Raw genomic sequence first — 21,296 nt, forward strand, 5'->3', positions numbered from 1 at the left:
AACATAAAATGTTAAAAATTATTATATAAGTATTCTATGAACTTGCTTTATTTTATTCATATGTCGTATTATTATCTGAATCGTTATTATTGTTATAGTTTCGTGAATCCAAGGACGACGGTCATATTTTTAATAAGTTGAAAACTTATTATTAATATACTTTACTACTGTGAGTATATAGTCCCATTTTTAAACTCTAAAAATATTTCGGGATGAGAATACATGCAACCTCAATTAATATATCACCGGTCAACTTGGGTGGTCAATTGTCTACATGAAACCTATTTCAATTAATCAAGTCTTAACAAGTTTGATTGCTTAACATGTTGGAAATATTTAATCATGTAAATATCAATCTCAATTAATATATATAAACATGGAAAAGTTCGGGTCACTACAGTACCTACCCGTTAAATAAATTTCGTCCCGAAATTTTAAGCTGTTGAAGGTGTTGACGAATCTTCTGGAAATAGATGCGGGTATTTCTTCTTCATATGATCTTCACGCTCCCAGGTGAACTCGGGTCCTCTACGAGCATTCCATCGAACCTTAAGAATTGGTATCTTGTTTTGCTTAAGTCTTTTAACCTCACGATCCATTATTTCGACGGGTTCTTCGATGAATTGAAGTTTTTCGTTGATTTGGATTTCATCTAACGGAATAGTGAGATCTTCTTTAGCAAAACATTTCTTCAAATTCAAGACGTGGAAAGTGTTATGTACAGCCGCGAGTTGTTGAGGTAACTCAAGTCGGTAAGCTACTGGTCCGACACGATCAATAATCTTGAATGGTCCAATATACCTTGGATTTAATTTTCCTCGTTTACCAAATCGAACAACGCCTTTCCAAGGTGCAACTTTAAGCATGACCATCTCTCCAATTTCAAATTCTATATCTTTTCTTTTAATGTCAGCGTAGCTCTTTTGTCGACTTTGGGCGGTTTTCAACCGTTGTTGAATTTGGATGATCTTCTCGGTAGTTTCTTGTATAATCTCCGGACCCGTAATCTGTCTATCCCCCACTTCACTCCAACAAATCGGAGACCTACACTTTCTACCATAAAGTGCTTCAAACGGCGCCATCTCAATGCTTGAATGGTAGCTGTTGTTGTAGGAAAATTCTGCTAACGGTAGATGTCGATCCCAACTGTTTCCGAAATCAATAACACATGCTCGTAGCATGTCTTCAAGCGTTTGTATCGTCCTTTCACTCTGCCCATCAGTTTGTGGATGATAGGCAGTACTCATGTCTAGACGAGTTCCTAATGCTTGCTGTAATGTCTGCCAGAATCTTGAAATAAATCTGCCATCCCTATCAGAGATAATAGAGATTGGTATTCCATGTCTCGAGACGACTTCCTTCAAATACAGTCGTGCTAACTTCTCCATCTTGTCATCTTCTCTTATTGGCAGGAAGTGTGCTAATTTGGTGAGACGATCAACTATTACCCAAATAGTATCAAAACCACTTGCAGTCCTTGGCAATTTAGTGATGAAATCCATGGTAATGTTTTCCCATTTCCATTCCGGGATTTCGGGTTGTTGAAGTAGACCTGATGGTTTCTGATGCTCAGCTTTGACCTTAGAACACGTCAAACATTCTCCTACATATTTAGCAACATCGGCTTTCATACCCGGCCACCAAAAATATTTCTTGAGATCCTTGTACATCTTCCCCGTTCCAGGATGTATTGAGTATCTGGTTTTATGAGCTTCTCTAAGTACCATTTCTCTCATATCTCCAAATTTTGGTACCCAAATCCTTTCAGCCCTATACCGGGTTCCGTCTTCCCGAATATTAAGATGCTTCTCCGATCCTTTGGGTATTTCATCCTTTAAATTTCCCTCTTTTAAAACTCCTTGTTGTGCCTCCTTTATTTGAGTAGTAATGTTATTATGAATCATGATATTCATAGATTTTACTCGAATGGGTTCTCTGTCCTTCCTGCTCAAGGCATCGGCTACCACATTTGCCTTCCCCGGGTGGTAACGAATCTCAAAGTCGTAATCATTCAATAATTCAATCCACCTACGCTGCCTCATATTCAGTTGTTTCTGATTAAATATGTGTTGAAGACTTTTGTGGTCGGTATATATAATACTTTTGACCCCATATAAGTAGTGCCTCCAAGTCTTTAATGCAAAAACAACTGCGCCTAATTCCAAATCATGCGTCGTATAATTTTGTTCGTGAATCTTCAATTGTCTAGACGCATAAGCAATCACCTTCGTTCGTTGCATTAATACACAACCGAGACCTTGCTTTGATGCGTCACAATAAATCACAAAATCATCATTCCCTTCAGGCAATGACAATATAGGTGCCGTAGTTAGCTTTTTTTTCAATAACTGAAACGCTTTCTCTTGTTCATCATTCCATTCAAATTTCTTCCCTTTATGCGTTAATGAAGTCAAGGGTTTTGCTATTCTGGAAAAGTCTTGGATGAACCTTCTGTAGTAACCAGCTAGTCCTAAAAACTGGCGTATGTGTTTCGGAGTTTTCGGGGTTTCCCACATTTCAACAGTTTCTATTTTTGCCGGATCCACCTTAATACCTTCTTTGTTCACTATGTGACCGAGGAATTGAACTTCTTCCAACCAAAATGCACACTTTGAAAACTTAGCGTACAATTCTTCCTTCCTCAATACTTCTAACACCTTTCTCAAATGTTCACCGTGTTCTTGGTCATTCTTTGAGTAAATAAGTATGTCATCAATGAAAACAATGACAAACTTGTCAAGGTATGGTCCACACACTCGGTTCATAAGGTCCATGAACACAGCTGGTGCATTAGTTAAACCAAACGGCATGACCATAAACTCGTAATGACCGTAACGTGTTCTGAAAGCAGTCTTTGGAATATCATCTTCTTTCACCCGCATTTGATGATACCCGGAACGTAAGTCAATCTTTGAATAAACAGACGAGCCTTGTAGTTGATCAAATAAGTCATCGATTCTCGGTAGTGGGTAGCGGTTCTTGATGGTAAGTTTGTTCAACTCTCGGTAGTCGATACACAACCTGAATGTACCATCTTTCTTCTTGACAAACAAAACAGGAGCTCCCCACGGTGATGTGCTTGGTCGAATGAAACCACGCTCTAAAAGTTCTTGTAATTGGCTTTGCAGTTCTTTCATCTCACTGGGTGCGAGTCTGTAAGGAGCACGAGCTATTGGTGCAGCTCCTGGTACAAGATCTATTTGAAATTCAATGGATCGATGTGGGGGTAATCCCGGTAATTCTTTCGGAAATACATCGGGAAATTCTTTTGCAATGGGAACATCATTGATGCTCTTTTCTTCAGTTTGTACTTTCTCGACGTGTGCTAGAACAGCATAGCAACCTTTTCTTATTAGTTTTTGTGCCTTCAAATTACTAATAAGATGTAGCTTCGTGTTGCCCTTTTCTCCGTACACCATTAAGGGTTTTCCTTTTTCTCGTATAATGCGAATTGCATTTTTGTAACAAACGATCTCTGCTTTCACTTCTTTCAACCAGTCCATACCGATTATCACATCAAAACTCCCTAACTCTAGTGGTATTAAATCAATCTTAAATGTTTCGCTAACCAGTTTAATTTCTCGATTCCGACATATATTATCTGCTGAAATTAATTTACCATTTGCTAATTCAAGTAAAAATTTACTATCCAAAGGCGTCAATGGGCAACTTAATTTAGCACAAAAATCTTTACTCATATAGCTTCTATCCGCACCCGAATCAAATAAAACGTAAGCAGATTTATTGTCAATAAGAAACGTACCCGTAACAAGCTCCGGGTCTTCCTGTGCCTCTGCCGCATTAATATTGAAAACTCTTCCGCGGCCTTGTCCATTCGTGTTCTCCTGGTTCGGGCAATTTCTAATAATGTGGCCCGATTTTCCACATTTATAACAAACTACATTGGCATAGCTTGCTCCGACACTACTTGCTCCGCCATTACTCGTTCCGACACCATTTGTTCCTTTCGTTCTATTAACCCCTGGTCCGTAGACCTCACACTTCGCCGCGCTATGACCATTTCTTTTACACTTGTTGCAAAATTTGGTGCAGAACCCCGAGTGATACTTTTCACACCTTTGGCATAGCTGCTTCTGATTGTTGTTGTTGTTGTTGCGGTTATTATTGTTGTTGGGATGATTGTTGTAGTTGCTGTTGTTGCTGTTGTTGTTGTTGTTGTTGTTGTTGTTGTTATTGTTGGGCCGTTTGTTGTAGTTGCGATTGATGTTGCGATTGTTGGGATAATTGTTGCGATTGCTGTTGTTGTTGTATTGGTGATTCTTATCACCATTTTCCTCCCACTTTCTTTTGACTTGCTTCACATTGGCCTCTTCAGCAGTCTGTTCTTTAATTCTTTCTTCAATCTGGTTCACTAGTTTGTGAGCCATTCTACATGCCTGTTGTATGGAGGCGGGCTCGTGTGAACTTATATCTTCTTGGATTCTTTCCGGTAATCCTTTCACAAACGCGTCGATCTTCTCTTCCTCATCTTCAAATGCTCTCGGACACAATAGGCACAATTCTGTGAATCGTCTTTCGTACGTGGTAATATCAAATCCTTGGGTTCGTAACTCTCTAAGTTCTGTCTTGAGCTTATTGACCTCGGTTCTGGGACGGTACTTCTCGTTCATCAAGTGCTTGAATGCTGACCACGGTAGTGCGTACGCATCATCTTGTCCCACTTGCTCTAGATAGGTATTCCACCATGTTAACGCAGAACCTGTGAAGGTATGCGTAGCGTACTTCACTTTGTCCTCTTCAGTACACTTACTTATGGCAAACACCGATTCGACCTTCTCGGTCCACCGTTTCAATCCGATCGGTCCTTCGGTTCCATCAAATTTCAAAGGTTTGCAGGCAGTGAATTCTTTGTAGGTGCATCCTACACGATTTCCTGTACTGCTAGATCCAAGGTTATTGTTGGTATGTAGCGTAGCCTGTACTGCGGCTATGTTTGAAGCTAGAAAAGTACGGAATTCCTCTTCATTCATATTCACGGTGTGTCGAGTAGTCGGTGCCATTTCCTTCAAAATAGTCAAATGGAACAAGTTAATCATACAGAATATTAAGAGTAGTTAATAGTATTTCGTAGCATAATATGAACTCATTTATAAAAGCTTTTTCTTCATATTAGCATTTTATAAGTTTAAATTCGGGTAGTACCTACCCGTTAAGTTCATACTTAGTAGCTAATATACAATTCAACTACTACAATTCTATATGAAAAACTGATTATAATAATATTTCGCGTTCAAACTTTTATACAATATTTTACAAACTTACAATACCGCTTATTTTACATAAAGCATGAAATATAGCACACAATAACTTTGATACAAGATAGTTGTGAAGATAATTCTAGCTAGTACACAAGTCGTTCAGCAAAGACAATAATGACACGTAATTCATACGTCCAGAAACAAGTCATGCATTCTGGTTTTACTAGGATTACTTCCCATCCTTGGTATTGTGGAACATAACCGTTATGGCCGTTGATAAGACAGCGTGTTGTAATGTCGTCAAAAGGACGAGGGTTACGTAATGTCCAACAGTCCCGTAACAATCTAAAAACCTCATTTCTTACCCCAATTACCGACTCCGTCACTTGTGGAAACGTTTTGTTTAATAGTTGTAGCCCGATGTTCTTGTTCTCACTTTGGTGAGAAGCGAACATTACTAATCCGTAAGCATAACATGCTTCTTTATGCTGCATGTTAGCCGCTTTTTCTAAATCACGAAGTCCAATATTCGGATATATTGAGTCAAAATAATTTCTTAACCCGTTCCGTAAAATAGCATTTGGGTTCCCTGCAATATATGCGTCAAAGTAAACACATCGTAACTTATGGGTTTCCCAATGTGATATCCCCCATCTTTCAAACGAAAGTCTCTTATAAACCAAGACATTCTTGGAACGTTCTTCGAATGTCTTACAAACTGATCTCGCCTTAAATAGTTGTGCCGAGGAATTCTGACCGACTCTAGACAAGATTTCATCAATCATGTCTCCGGGTAGGTCTCTTAAAATATTGGGTTGTCTATCCATTTTGTGTTTTTAAACTGTAAAATAGACAAGAGTTAGATTCATAAAAAAAATACTTATTAATACAAGCAATTTTTACATATATCATAAAGCATAAGCACACTATATTACATATATTACACCACACGAATACAACTATCTTATTCCGACTCGCTCGTTTCTTCTTCTTCGGTTTTGGTTCGTTTTGCCAAGTTGCTAGGGATATATGATGTTCCCCTAATACGAGCCGTAATTTTCCACATTGGTTTAGAAAAACCTAGTGGTTTAGAGGTTCCCGGGTCATTGTTACAACTTAAGGACTTCGGGGGTTGACGATACATATAAAGTTCATCGGGGTTGGAATTAGATTTCTCTATTTTTATGCCCTTTCCCTTATTATTTTCTTTTGCCTTTTTAAATTCAGTTGGGGTAATTTCTATAACATCATCGGAATTCTCGTCGGAATCCGATTCATCGGAGAATTGGTAATCCTCCCAATATTTTGCTTCCTTGGCGGAAACACCATTGACCATAATTAACCTTGGTCGGTTGGTTGAGGATTTTCTTTTACTTAACCGTTTTATTATTTCCCCCACCGGTTCTATTTCTTCATCCGGTTCCGATTCTTCTTCCGGTTCCGATTCTTCTTCCGGTTCCGACTCTTCTTCCGGTTCCTCTTCGGGAACTTGTGAATCAGTCCACGAATCATTCCAATTTACATTTGACTCTTCATTATTATTAGGTGAGTCAATGGGACTTGTTCTAGAGGTAGACATCTATCACATAATATCAAACGCGTTAAGAGATTAATATATCACATAATATTCACATGTTAAAAATATATAGTTTCCAACAAAATTTGTTAAGCAATCATTTTTCAAGTAAACACGGTCGAAGTCCAGACTCACTAATGCATCCTAACAAACTCGATAAGACACACTAATGCAAAATTCTGGTTCTCTAAGACCAACGCTCGGATACCAACTGAAATGTCCCGTTCTTATTGATTAAAAACGTTCCATATTAATTGATTTCGTTGCGAGGTTTTGACCTCTATATGAGACGTTTTTCAAAGACTGCATTCATTTTTAAAACAAACCATGACCTTTATTTCATAGATAAAGGTTTTAAAAAGCTTTACGTAGATTATCAAATAATGATAATCTAAAATATCCTGTTTACACACGACCATTACATAATGGTTTACAATACAAATATGTTACAACAAAATAAGTTTCTTGAATGCAGTTTTTACACAATATCATACAAGCATGGACTCCAAATCTCGTCCTTATTTAAGTATGCGACAGCGGAAGCTCTTAATAATCACCTGAGAATAAACATACTTAAAACGTCAACAAAAATGTTGGTGAGTTATAGGTTTAACCTATGTATATCAAGTCATAATAATAGACCACAAGATTTCATATTTCAATACACATCCCATACATAGAGATAAAAATCATTCATATGGTGAATACCTGGTAACCGACATTAACAAGATGCATATATAAGAATATCCCCATCATTCCGGGACACCCTTCGGATATGATATAAATTTCGAAGTACTAAAGCATCCGGTACTTTGGATGGGGCTTGTTAGGCCCGATAGATCTATCTTTAGGATTCGCGTCAATTAGGGTGTCTGTTCCCTAATTCTTAGATTACCAGACTTAATAAAAAGGGGCATATTCGATTTCGATAATTCAACCATAGAATGTAGTTTCACGTACTTGTGTCTATTTTGTAAATCATTTATAAAACCTGCATGTATTCTCATCCCAAAAATATTAGATTTTAAAAGTGGGACTATAACTCACTTTCACAGATTTTTACTTCATCGGGAAGTAAGACTTGGCCACTGGTTGATTCACGAACCTATAACAATATATACATATATATCAAAGTATGTTCAAAATATATTTACAACACTTTTAATATATTTTGATGTTTTAAGTTTATTAAGTCAGCTGTCCTCGTTAGTAACCTACAACTAGTTGTCCACAATTAGATGTACAGAAATAAATCGATAAATATTATCTTGAATCAATCCACGACCCAGTGTATACGTATCTCAGTATTGATATCAACTCAAACTATATATATTTTGGAATCAACCTCAACCCTGTATAGCTAACTCCAACATTCACATATAGAGTGTCTATGGTTGTTCCGAAATATATATAGATGTGTCGACATGATAGGTCGAAACATTGTATACGTGTCTATGGTATCTCAAGATTACATAATATATAATACTAGTTGATTAAGTTATGGTTGGAATAGATTTGTTACCAATTTTCACGTAGCTAAAATGAGAAAAATTATCCAATCTTGTTTTACCCATAACTTCTTCATTTTAAATCCATTTTGAGTGAATCAAATTGCTATGATTTCATATTGAACTCTATTTTATGAATCTAAACAGAAAAGTATAGGTTTATAGTCGGAAAAATAAGTTACAAGTCGTTTTTGTAAAGGTAGTCATTTCAGTCGAAAGAACGACGTCTAGATGACCATTTTAGAAATCATACTTCCACTTTGAGTTTAACCATAATTTTTGGATATAGTTTCATGTTCATAATAAAAATCATTTTCTCAGAATAACAACTTTTAAATCAAAGTTTATCATAGTTTTTAATTAACTAACCCAAAACAGCCCGCGGTGTTACTACGACGGCGTAAATCCGGCTTTACGGTGTTTTTCGTGTTTCCAGGTTTTAAATCATTAAGTTAGCATATCATATAGATATAGAACATGTGTTTAGTTGATTTTAAAAGTCAAGTTATAAGGATTAACTTTTGTTTGCGAACAAGTTTAGAATTAACTAAACTATGTTCTAGTGATTACAAGTTTAAACCTTCGAATAAGATAGCTTTATATGTATGAATTGAATGATGTTATGAACATCATTACTACCTTAAGTTCCTTGGATAAACCTACTGGAAAAGAGAAAAATGGATCTAGCTTCAATGGATCCTTGGATGGCTCGAAGTTCTTGAAGCAAAATCATGACACGAAAACAAGTTCAAGTAAGATCATCACTTGAAATAAGATTGTTATAGTTATAGAAATTGAACCAAAGTTTGAATATGATTATTACCTTGTATTAGAATGATAAACTACTGTAAGAAACAAAGATTTCTTGAGGTTGGATGATCACCTTACAAGATTGGAAGTGAGCTAGCAAACTTGAAAGTATTCTTGATTTTATGAAACTAGAACTTTTGGAATTTATGAAGAACACTTAGAACTTGAAGATAGAACTTGAGAGAGATCAATTAGATGAAGAAAATTGAAGAATGAAAGTGTTTGTAGGTGTTTTTGGTCGTTGGTGTATGGATTAGATATAAAGGATATGTAATTTTGTTTTCATGTAAATAAGTCATGAATGATTACTCATATTTTTGTAATTTTATGAGATATTTCATGCTAGTTGCCAAGTGATGGTTCCCACATGTGTTAGGTGACTCACATGGGCTGCTAAGAGCTGATCATTGGAGTGTATATACCAATAGTACATACATCTAAAAGCTGTGTATTGTACGAGTACGAATACGGGTGCATACGAGTAGAATTGTTGATGAAACTGAACGAGGATGTAATTGTAAGCATTTTTGTTAAGTAGAAGTATTTTGATAAGTGTCTTGAAGTCTTTCAAAAGTGTATGAATACATATTAAAACACTACATGTATATACATTTTAACTGAGTCGTTAAGTCATCGTTAGTCGTTACATGTAAATGTTGTTTTGAAACCTTTAGGTTAACGATCTTGTTAAATGTTGTTAACCCAATGTTTATAATATCAAAAGAGATTTTAAATTATTATATTATCATGATATTATGATGTACGAATATCTCTTAATATGATATATATACATTAAATGTCGTTACAACGATAATCGTTACATATATGTCTCGTTTCAAAATCATTAAGTTAGTAGTCTTGTTTTTACATATGTAGTTCATTGTTAATATACTTAATGATATGTTTACTTATCATAATATCATGTTAACTATATATATAACCATATATATGTCATCATATAGTTTTTACAAGTTTTAACGTTCGTGAATCACCGGTCAACTTGGGTGGTCAATTGTCTACATGAAACCTATTTCAATTAATCAAGTCTTAACAAGTTTGATTGCTTAACATGTTGGAAACATTTAATCATGTAAATATCAATCTCAATTAATATATATAAACATGGAAAAGTTCGGGTCACTACACGAATCATATTGATAGATCTATCGGGGTTGACAACCCCAACCGGGCTAGTCGCTCTAGTATCGTAAACGGTTGCATAGTACTTCATTTTTACTACACTTGGTACAGTGTAGGGAGATTTCATAATAAAGGGAATATGCCACATTAAAGGTTAAGTATGGTTACCGAAGCGCTCAACAACTTATAGAATACTTTTATACACTTGCGAGTGTACATATATTTATAATTATGAAATCTTGTGGTCTATATTTATATCGATGCTAAACCTATATATCTCACCAACCTTTGTGTTGAATGTTTAAGCATGTTTATTCTCAGGTCCTTAAGAAAGTCTTCTGCTGTTGTATTATCTGAGCAAGCTGTGCATGGAGTCTCATGTTTTTGTTTAAATGAAGTGTTGCATTCAATAAAACCTTCGTCATGTATTACATTCAACTTTTATGTCACGTGTGTAGTATTTGGAAACCGATGTATTATGGGGATTATTTCTTAAATAATCGCCCACTTGTTTAAAACATGCATTATGTATAATAATGATGTGCTTTTTATGAAATGAATGCAATATTTTCTAAAACGTATCATATAGAGGTCCAATACCTCATTATGGGACCAATGAGAATGTACTGTGTTTATGGTAATATGGACGGGTCATTTCAGTTGGTATCAGAGCGGTGGTCTTAGCGAACCATGTCTTGCATTAGTGTGTCTAACGGATAGTTATTAAGATGCATTAGTGAGTCAGGACTTCGACCTTAACTGCATGTCAAAAGTTTTGCTTATCATTTCTAATCGGAAATCATCTGCTTATCACCCTTAGAAAATTACATGCTTATCATTCTTAGTCTAGACACATCTTACTGCATTGATGGCATAAATAGTGTATAGACAAAGTTCATATTTTAGCGTATATGCTAATTCATATCTTAGAGTATCTGTTACTGTAAACTTTCCTAACATATTCCGTAAATTCCTCCGTAATCTATGAAATCTTTTGCTCTATATATATAGATATTCTATGTAATTAGAATACCATCCGATAGTCGGAAATAATTTTATATCAAAAAATCCTTTATTCAATCGTACGAAATGGAACTCTCCACTAGTTCAAGTCCCTCGAATTCCGATATGGAATTTCACTCGAGCTCCGAAAGCAGTGTGACCGAAATGGATCAACCAATTAGCCATCATCTATTTTGGATGAATTGGGGATGGGTTCGTAGTCTACTTAATCATTGGAGACAAGAAGAAGGTGATCCCTTCCATCCACCACATTGCCCTCTTGGTGAAGAACATGAGGCATTTACTGGCGAACCCGTTTGTAACACCATTTTCTCTCTCCTTTCCAGGATATGCCGCAACAAGTATAATATTACTAATATTATTGAAGATATCCGACCTTTACTCCGTATCTTGCATGGTGAATTATTTAGTAAAAAAAAAATTTACTGTCATGAAAAGCAAAACTTCATTAGCAAGTGCATCCTACATCATTTCATTCCCTTTATAAAGCTCTTGACCTCTCTTTTTATTCAAGAAACTTTAAACATCTTCTTTCACAATACAAAACAAAAACAAACAAATTCTCATCATCTATACTCACATCAAACCACTACCAGCACCAGCAGCAGCATTACCAACAACATCACAAGCCTCAACATCGCAAGCCGCATTACGAGCATCAACATCATACGCACCGCAGGCACTGAGGGATACCAACAATAATGAGTGATGAAGTATTACTTCATTATTTCATTTACGTTGAAGAAATATGATTATGTAATCTCTAAAGTTTTAGGGATTATTCATTTCTAGTTCCAACCGTAAATCAAATGAGATTAATATAATATTAACTCATTAAATCCATATTACATCTGAAGAAAATATACATACATATATTTCATAAAGACTGTAATAAAAATTCTTTTGTACAAAATATTACTTGTGAAATTTTATTTTAACGAGTAGGTAATACCCGAGAAATACTTAAGTTCACATTAATATGTTACACTGTACATTTTCAATGATGTTACGACAATCGTTAATTATACTCTCTCCTTTCATAGCAATATACATCATTTCACAAAATTCAAGACAACCATTTTCCATACCAATTCAATTACATATTCTGATTTTGACAGATCAAAATCCAAGTCAAGATTTAAGAAGTGTCATCAATCTTAAATTCCTACATCCTTCAAAATCATACTTTAAATTCAAACTATACTAGAACATCACTTTCATTCAAAGAACTCATAAAGATATTCGTATCATTCAAGATTAACGATGAATTCATTATACGGATATTGACGATGACAACCTGCGTCTAAACCCTTCAAAATTCTTGAAAACATCTCAACTAAGGAACAATCGAGAGAATGAACCAATCACACGATATATACGAAGAATATATGCATATAGATATGCATTCGGAGGACACTTGAACCTAAGCAAAGGTTCAACATGTATCCGTGTCAGATCCTTTAGCATTATTATTACCCAAAATAACTTTACAATCCCTTTTTAAAATAGCGAATTTTATCACAGCTCCAAAAAAACAACTTCGACTTTTCATCCGGAGTAGCCTTATTATAACCTTGATATATACGTTGTCTTTTCGCCATCGTTACTGGGGAACCTTTTATATTCCACCACATTAGTAGTAAGCTTACCAGCAACTTTATTGCTCTTTGACTTAAATTTCTCTGAAAGATCACTATAAAACCTTGTCATGTACCCATCTACATCTTGTAACAATAATTATCATACCAAACCCCAGGAAGCATCAATAATTATTCTTGAATCTCACATCATTTCTGCATATACATATAACATTATTTCCTGGAATTATAATTCTGAAATCTGGAATAGCACTTCAGCCTACGAATCAGTACTATGAAGTTTTGAAAAAGCTTAATGAAGCAGCAGAAACTGTAGACAACCATAACAGTCAAAAGTGATGATAAAGAATATTGTGTTAGCAAAGCACAGAAAAAGAGAAGGTTTGGAACTGGAAAATGGATTGAGCAAACCCTGAAGGAGGCTGTGGACAAATCACAAGGACGAAATCTACCTTCAAAGAATTCAAATGATTCGGTGTCTGCTAAAATCCTTAGCAAATACCTTGCTCCTTACTCTAAAACCCTTGCGGACAATATTCTTCATCATCCTCTTATCTTAAATATTTTAAGATATCATCGTATCTTCCATTATAAATATCCTTCATATTTCTGAAGATATTTTCATAACCATTCTTATCTGAAATCATTTATTCCTTCGCGTTATCTGTATCACATCATAAAGAAATCTGTTTTAGTTTCTAAATATCTGAAACCTCTGAGTGTAAAGTATGAATGTTTTTAAAGTAATGTTGGGAACTGAAGCATGAGTTAGTATAATATAATGACACTTGATCAACGTGATTATATTAAAGTAAGTCATGCTGAGTTTCTAAATGGAACGTAATGATTCACAGACCATAACGTCATCATGTGCCATGTTACATGACTCTTACATTCAATCTAATCTCTAAACATATCAAGAACATATTCTATTGATAGTTCTATCTTTTCCTTTAGATTCTGGTAATTTCACAAGTCAAATTGTGCTATTACAATTTCTCTCTTAGAGCATTAGCTATGTTCATTCCGAATTTCATATCTATGAATTCTAGACCATTATTCGCTTGACTTGAAGTCGGGAAAAGAAGACGGAAGCATGAAACTCCAAAATATAAGGAAATATATAAGCACGAAGACAACGCAGAAATTACAAACTGTGTATATCGATGCGTATAGCAATATAAAGACACGGGAAAACTAAGAACACTATAAATCCAAGAGCATAGTAGAAATTAACGGATTCCTCCAGTGGAAGATGAAAAAGAAGAATGACAGATGTGATAGTCAAGAATATATCAAGAATTAAAACTAGATGGAGCATATTGACGAATGTTTTGGAAGTACGAAGAAAGGAAGAAAGTATAAAAGATGGGAGATGGGAGATGTGGAAATAAGGAAACGTAGGAGGTTGATTTATAGTAAAATATCCGACAGAGAAATCGAGACAGATTATTGCATTAAATCGAAGAGGATCATAATTTCCTTAATCGTCGAAGAATCAAATCTTATATAGATTACAAAGATTTTCTTTAATCCTGAGATCAACCATGATGACGTCAAAAGATAAGACGAATCCCTATTTTCTCATTTCACTCTTTTACGATAGCTTCACTCATACATTTCGAGTAATCGAATTATTTTATCCATATTTCTCAATCATGATAAAACCCTATGAATCAAATTATATTCGTCATAATAACATTCTTATTGTTAGCAATGACGACCTCAATCAAATTTCGGGACGAAATTTCTTTAACGGGTAGGTACTCTAACGACCCGGAAATTTCCGATCAAATTTAAACTTAATCTTTATATAATTCCGACTTGATAAGCAATGAATTTTAATAAATTTTGAACCTCTGAAAAGAGTTTTACACAAGCTTTTGGTCACCCTTTTATTCCGACGATTCACGACCGTCATAACTTGATTTAATTGTTTAATTGTTTAATTATTGTGTATATATATGGATTTATATATATTTAACTTGAAAATATGATAATTAAATATCTCATTAAGTATATTAACAAAGTATTATATATATATTTTCATACTAATAATTTAAAGAGTTTTCAAACAATATATATATTACTATTTAAACGACGTAATTAACTTATGTTAAAATGTATTTACATATAATGTATTACGAGTGTAAATACATCCTTACAAGTATTGAATACACTTTATAATATACCAATACATATAAAGGATAGCTATACTCGTATTTCCGTTCAATCTCCTCAAAGAATTCTACTCGCATTCATACGGTATTTTTACCCGTATTATACACAGCTTCTAGAAGTATTTACTATTGGTATATACCAATAGAAATCTGCAATTATTTGTGTAATATGTCATCCATGACCTAATCAATTTAATATGTCATGCATGAGTTAATACAATTTAACTTATCTTGGATATTTTCACTAAAAGCCAAAATTATAAGCTTATAAATAAGGACCATTTTAACTCATTTTTACTCCACATTTTCTTAAACTAAAAACATACACTTGAATGCTCTCATTTCATACTTTAATCTCAGCAACTTTCCTCTTCATAATCAAGCTAAAATACTTCTCAAAATCCTTGTTCAATTCCTTGTATAGTTGCTATCTTATTATACTTATAAAACTTGTAAAAACTGGAACTTGTTTTGGTGAACACCAAGCTTGTTTGAAAAACTAATCTAATCTTTCTAACTTAACTCTAATAACACTTATTTATATGTATTATGATATTATATTAAGTTAATATAAGAACTTATAACTTGTACATATGAAGAACACCTTGAAACTTAACATATATCCTTTAATCTCCATTCGGTAAAAAGCGGGCTGTTTTGGGTTGGGAATTAAAAACCTATCTTAGACTTTGAGTTCGAGGCTAAGACTTTGGAAATATGTTAATATATGTAAATAAGACTTTCAGGATTTTTTTCATGATTTTAGACAAAGTGGAAGTATTTTATCAAAAATCATATATTGGGTGGATGCCGGGATTTTTCCAAATCTGTCCACCGACACAAAAAGAGGGTAAAGCTCTAAAAATTACTACTTGGGATGAACTTTTAGAATTGTTTTTGTAAAATTTACTTCTTAGTGAATCCAAAGCAATTTGATTCACTTTAAACGGAGTTGAAATGAATATTTAGCGAGCAAAACAAAATCTGCTAAAATTAACGTTGTATGGACGAAATTTATATTATAAAAACTATATTAACCATATCCTTGTTAACTTTTCCTATATCCTATATATATTTGGACATGTTATCAGTAGTATAACAAAATATTATAATCTTGGTTAATTCTGTGATTGTATATATGTATAATAATATTCTTGGAACATCCTAACACAATAAGTATACAATACGTTTTGATAAATCCTAAGACAATACGTACACAATACATCTTAGTTAATTCTAAGACAATACATATACAATAAGTCTCTAGGTTGATGCAAAGACAATACGTATACAATACGTCGTGGGGTAATTTTAAGATTATATATATATATATATATATATATATATATATATATATATATATATATATATATATATATATATATATATATATATATATATATATATATATACCGATTATTGGACTGTTGGACTTTTCGGACTATTTTGGACTACTAACAAAGGACTACTAACAATGGACTACTAACATAAAATGTTAAAAATTATTATATAAGTATTCTATAAACTTGCTTTATTTTATTCATATGTCGTATTATTATCTAAATCGTTATTATTGTTATATGTTCGTGAATCCAAGGACGACGGTCATATTTTTAATATGTTTAAAACTTATTATTAATATACTTTTACTACTGTGAGTATATAGTCCCATTTTTAAACTCTAAAAATATTTCGGGATGAGAATACATGCATTTTATGTTTTACGCCATGGACACAAGTACTTAAAATATATTATACGTTGAGTTGTATCACATTGCATATCTTCCCTAATAGCTTGGTAACTAATATTTACATGTTGTAAGAATATGTAAGCGCGAATCCTATTGATAGATCTATCGGGTTTGACAACCCCAACCGGGCTAGTCGCTCTAGTATCGTAAACGGTTGCATAGTACTTCATTTTTACTACACTTGGTACAGCGTAGGGAGATTTCATAATAAAGGGAATATGCCACATTAATGGTTAAGTATGGTTACCGAAGCGCTCAACAACTTATAGAATACTTTTATACACTTGCGAGTGTACATATATTTATAACTATGAAATCTTATGGTCTATATTTATATCGATGCTAAACCTATATATCTCACCAACCTTTGTGTTGACTATTTAAGCATGTTTATTCTCAGGTCCTTAAGAAAGTCTTTCGCTGTTGCATTATCTGAGCAAGCTGTGCATGGAGTCTCATGTTTTTGTTTAAATGAAGTGTTGCATTCAATAAAACCTTCGTCATGTATTATATTCAACTTTTATGTCACGTGTGTAGTATTTGGAAACCGATGTATTATGGGGATTATTTCTTAAATAATCGCCCACTTGTTTAAAACATGCATTATGTATAATAATGATGTGCTTTTTATGAAACGAATGCAATATTTTCTAAAACGTATCATATAGAGGTCAAATACCTCACTATGGGACCAATGAGAACGTACTGCGTTTATAGTAATATGGACGGGTCGTTTCAACATGTGTTAATATATATATAAATGATATAGGTTCATGAATCCGAGGCCAACCCTGCATTGTTCAGTTCCGTCGTATGCATATTTTTACTACAAAATATCGTATCGTGAGTTCATTTGATTCCCTTTTACTCTTTACATTTTTGGGACTGAGGATACATGCGCTGCTTTTATAACTGCTCTATTAAATGCTTTTGAAATATATTTTTAATTGAGAATACATGAATTGTTTTTATAAATGTTTGACGAGATAGACACAAGCAAAACATTCCTCGAATGAATTATTATGCAGATAGAAGTTCTGCAGATTATTATTGAATTATGTGGCATGATAATTGCCACCATTGAATTATGTGGACATGATAATTGCCACCATTGAATTATGTGGACATGATAATTGCCACCATTGAATTATGTGGACATGATAATTGCCACCAATTGATGAATATATTTTTTCCCTGATTATTATTGATTGGTAACCTAAGAATTAGAATCGGGTATGGCCCTAATTCACGCGAATCCTAAAGGTAGCTACCGGGTTTAACACCCCCACCCATAATGTTCACTAGACGGAAGAGCTAGTGGGCGTGGTGTTTAGTACTTCGAAGTTTATATATTATACAGACGAGAATTTCTGTTTTTTGGGGATATTATTGATGCGCATTATATGTTAAGGTCGGTTACCAAGCCAAGCTATGAAAGCAAAATGAATGTTATGTATCGAGAGAATGATTTTATACACAGGTTATGTATATGTTATTTTGTACACGAGATATGTGTACGGTGACTAAGATTTATGAAAAATGGTTTCGTACACGAGAAAGGTGTACTGTATTTAAAAGATATCGCATGTACATTACAGGTGGGTATAGGATTCGGGCCCATTTGTACCATGCATATTTAAATCTTGTGGTCTATCAAAATGATGAATTTTATTTTTTTATGATAAACCTATGAACTCATTAACCTTTTGGTTGACACTTTAAAGCATGTTTATTCTCAGGTATGGAAGAAATCTCCCGCTGTGCATTTGCTCAATTTAAAGATACTACTTGGAGTCATTTATGGCATACAGAGGTCAGAACCTCATAATGGGACCATCTATTGAAGATTTTGTCCAGGTGGATTAGGGCGGGTCACTACAAGGCAACAGTCATCTCTGAGTCACTCTCAAAGTCAAAGGTCATGGGCAGCATGTCTATCATCTGAACAAGGAAAAATAACTTTTTCCATGTTAGTAAGACATATAGCAAGCACGTAATCAGGCACTACAGCAACCTAGATCGTCTACCGCAGTACATAGCATGGCAACAACAACAGTACTAAGCAAAGTAACATGCAACCGAAAGCAGACAGTAGCATGCAGTAACGAGGATAAGCAATAGCATACGGCAAGTTCACATAGCAGTAAAGGTAAGCAGTAGCATGCAGCAAGATCATGCGGCAGTATAAGTAAGCAGTAACATGCAGCAGTAGTAAGCAGTAACAAGTAAACGAGCAAGTTATAGTTTAGTCCTATTAGTGAATCCTACTCTGTCTGGTCTAGACTCACTAATGTAACCTAATTCCCTACAACCAATGCTCTGATACCAAATGTGTCTCCCCATACAAAACCATCATGTACGATTCGTCAACAACAGGATCTTTACACGGTCAAATACTACATGCTGTTTGAAAACCAGTTTTGCATTCATAAAAAGATAGCGTGACACAAAGGTCGTTACAAAGTCATTATTTGAAAATAACATAAGTTACGAATGCAAGATAAAATTTCCATGATTGAGACATCTCTAAGTAATGCAACGGAAATCTAACACAGCAGGTCCATAACAACAAGTCTATAGCACCAAGACAGCAAGTCTAACAGCGGAAGAAACATCGTCTAAGTACCTGAGAAATACACGCTTAAAAGTCAACACGAATATTGGTGAGCTATAGTTTGTAATCAGTAAAGTAAGTAGACCACGAGTTATCGTATTCAAAACAGTATAAAAAGTATATGCTTATCCGTGGGCACCCGGTAACTAATTTAACGTAATAGTAATACCCCCTAAAAGTACACTTGGCGAGTGAGTATGTCCTCGAAGTATCAAACACCTGTTAAATGCTAGCGCGACTAGCCCGAGTGGGGATGTCAAACCCTATAGATCCATATCTAATATTCGAGTTCACCGGTTCAAAACCAATGATTAAACGTTACCGTGCTAAGGGGAATCTTTATGCCGTTATATAACCCACACATATGTAAAGTTTAAGTTCTTGTGTCAAGTAAGTAAAACATAAAAAGCGCATGTATTCTCAGTCCCAAAAATAGTATAAGTAAAAAGGGAAGCTATAACTCACAGTGAATAAGCAGTAAAAGTCGATACGAAACGTGTGCAGGTAGTAAGTCGGTCCGAAAGGTCGTCAACCTAAGTCAAAGGTCACTAGGTCAGTATGTTGTCCCAAAAGGTTAAAAGTGAATAAATTAATTTTAAGTTTCATCATCGACATCATCATTATCATCATCATTCATCAACACTAAGGTAAGTTTAACAAGAATAGAGATCGAAACAAAAGGCTGACTTCGGACAGCTGTTACGACCTCTATACAAATCGAAAAGATGCGTAGTCAGTGGATATGGCTCCGTATGTGAGTCCTTTAATCGCTGAACAATTTTCAGAACCTAACTCGTCTTCGTTTGACTGTGGCGATAGTTTAAGTGCGAGTAGGTCAGAAATTTCAGCACAACGTTACAAGGGCGTAGGGACTTTCGGAAGGCCATAAATCCTAAACCATATATCGGATTAAGTCGAGGCCTAAGCGAAAAGTCATCTACTCGAAACGAACTATCTGAAAATCAATTTTCAGAAGCCCAGGAGTCTGTTCAGACCCCGAAAAACAGCAAACAAGTGTTCCGGTGAGGTTCTTGGTGCTTGATGCTCATCACGGTTCTCATCCTTAATGCTTGTAAGCTTCAAGTGTACAACTCTTTGATGTTTTAGCATCACTTTGACCAAGGTTCAACCATCAACACACAACTAAGAGTAAAATCTATCATTCTACAAGTTTTGAACATCAAGATTGCCTCTTTATTGCATGAATCTAATAAAGCTTCAACCTTTGTCCATTTTACACAAGTTCATGCATCTATATCATATGTGATGATGAAGACTTGATCTTTATCATCACAAAAAACACAAAAAGGTTCCAAGTAAGTGAGATCTACAATAATAACTTAGATTTCAAGTATTAAGAAAACCCTAAGCTAGAAAGCTTGGATCTTTACAAGATTAATGAGACCATAAGCTAGAAAGCTAAGATCTTTAACAAAATAATGAAAGTAATGAGACCATAAGCTAAAAAACTAAGATCTTTAACATAATAATGAAACTCTAAGCTAAAAAGCTTGGATCTTTAGTGTTCTTGAAGATCTTAAAGCATAAAGCTTGGATCTTTAAGATACATGAAGATTACAAACACAAATTTGAATCTTTATAACAAAATAACAAGATTAAAGCTAAAAAGATTTAGATCTACAAAATAAGTGAAGATTCAAAGCTAGAAAGCTTGAATCTTCCATGATCTTGAAGGATTCAAACCCAAGTTTGAATCTACAAGATGTAATCAAGATCAAAAGCTAAAAATTTTGATCCCTTTGATGATGATGATGATGATGATGTCGTGGGTGATGAAGGGAGAAGAAGAAGAAGAAGAAATAAATCAAAAACTTACACTTTTTGGAGTGAGAAAGACTAGAGAGAGAATTAGAGAG

This window comes from Rutidosis leptorrhynchoides, chromosome 1 (genome assembly GCF_046630445.1).
Source record: "Rutidosis leptorrhynchoides isolate AG116_Rl617_1_P2 chromosome 1, CSIRO_AGI_Rlap_v1, whole genome shotgun sequence".
Lineage (NCBI taxonomy): Eukaryota > Viridiplantae > Streptophyta > Magnoliopsida > Asterales > Asteraceae > Rutidosis > Rutidosis leptorrhynchoides.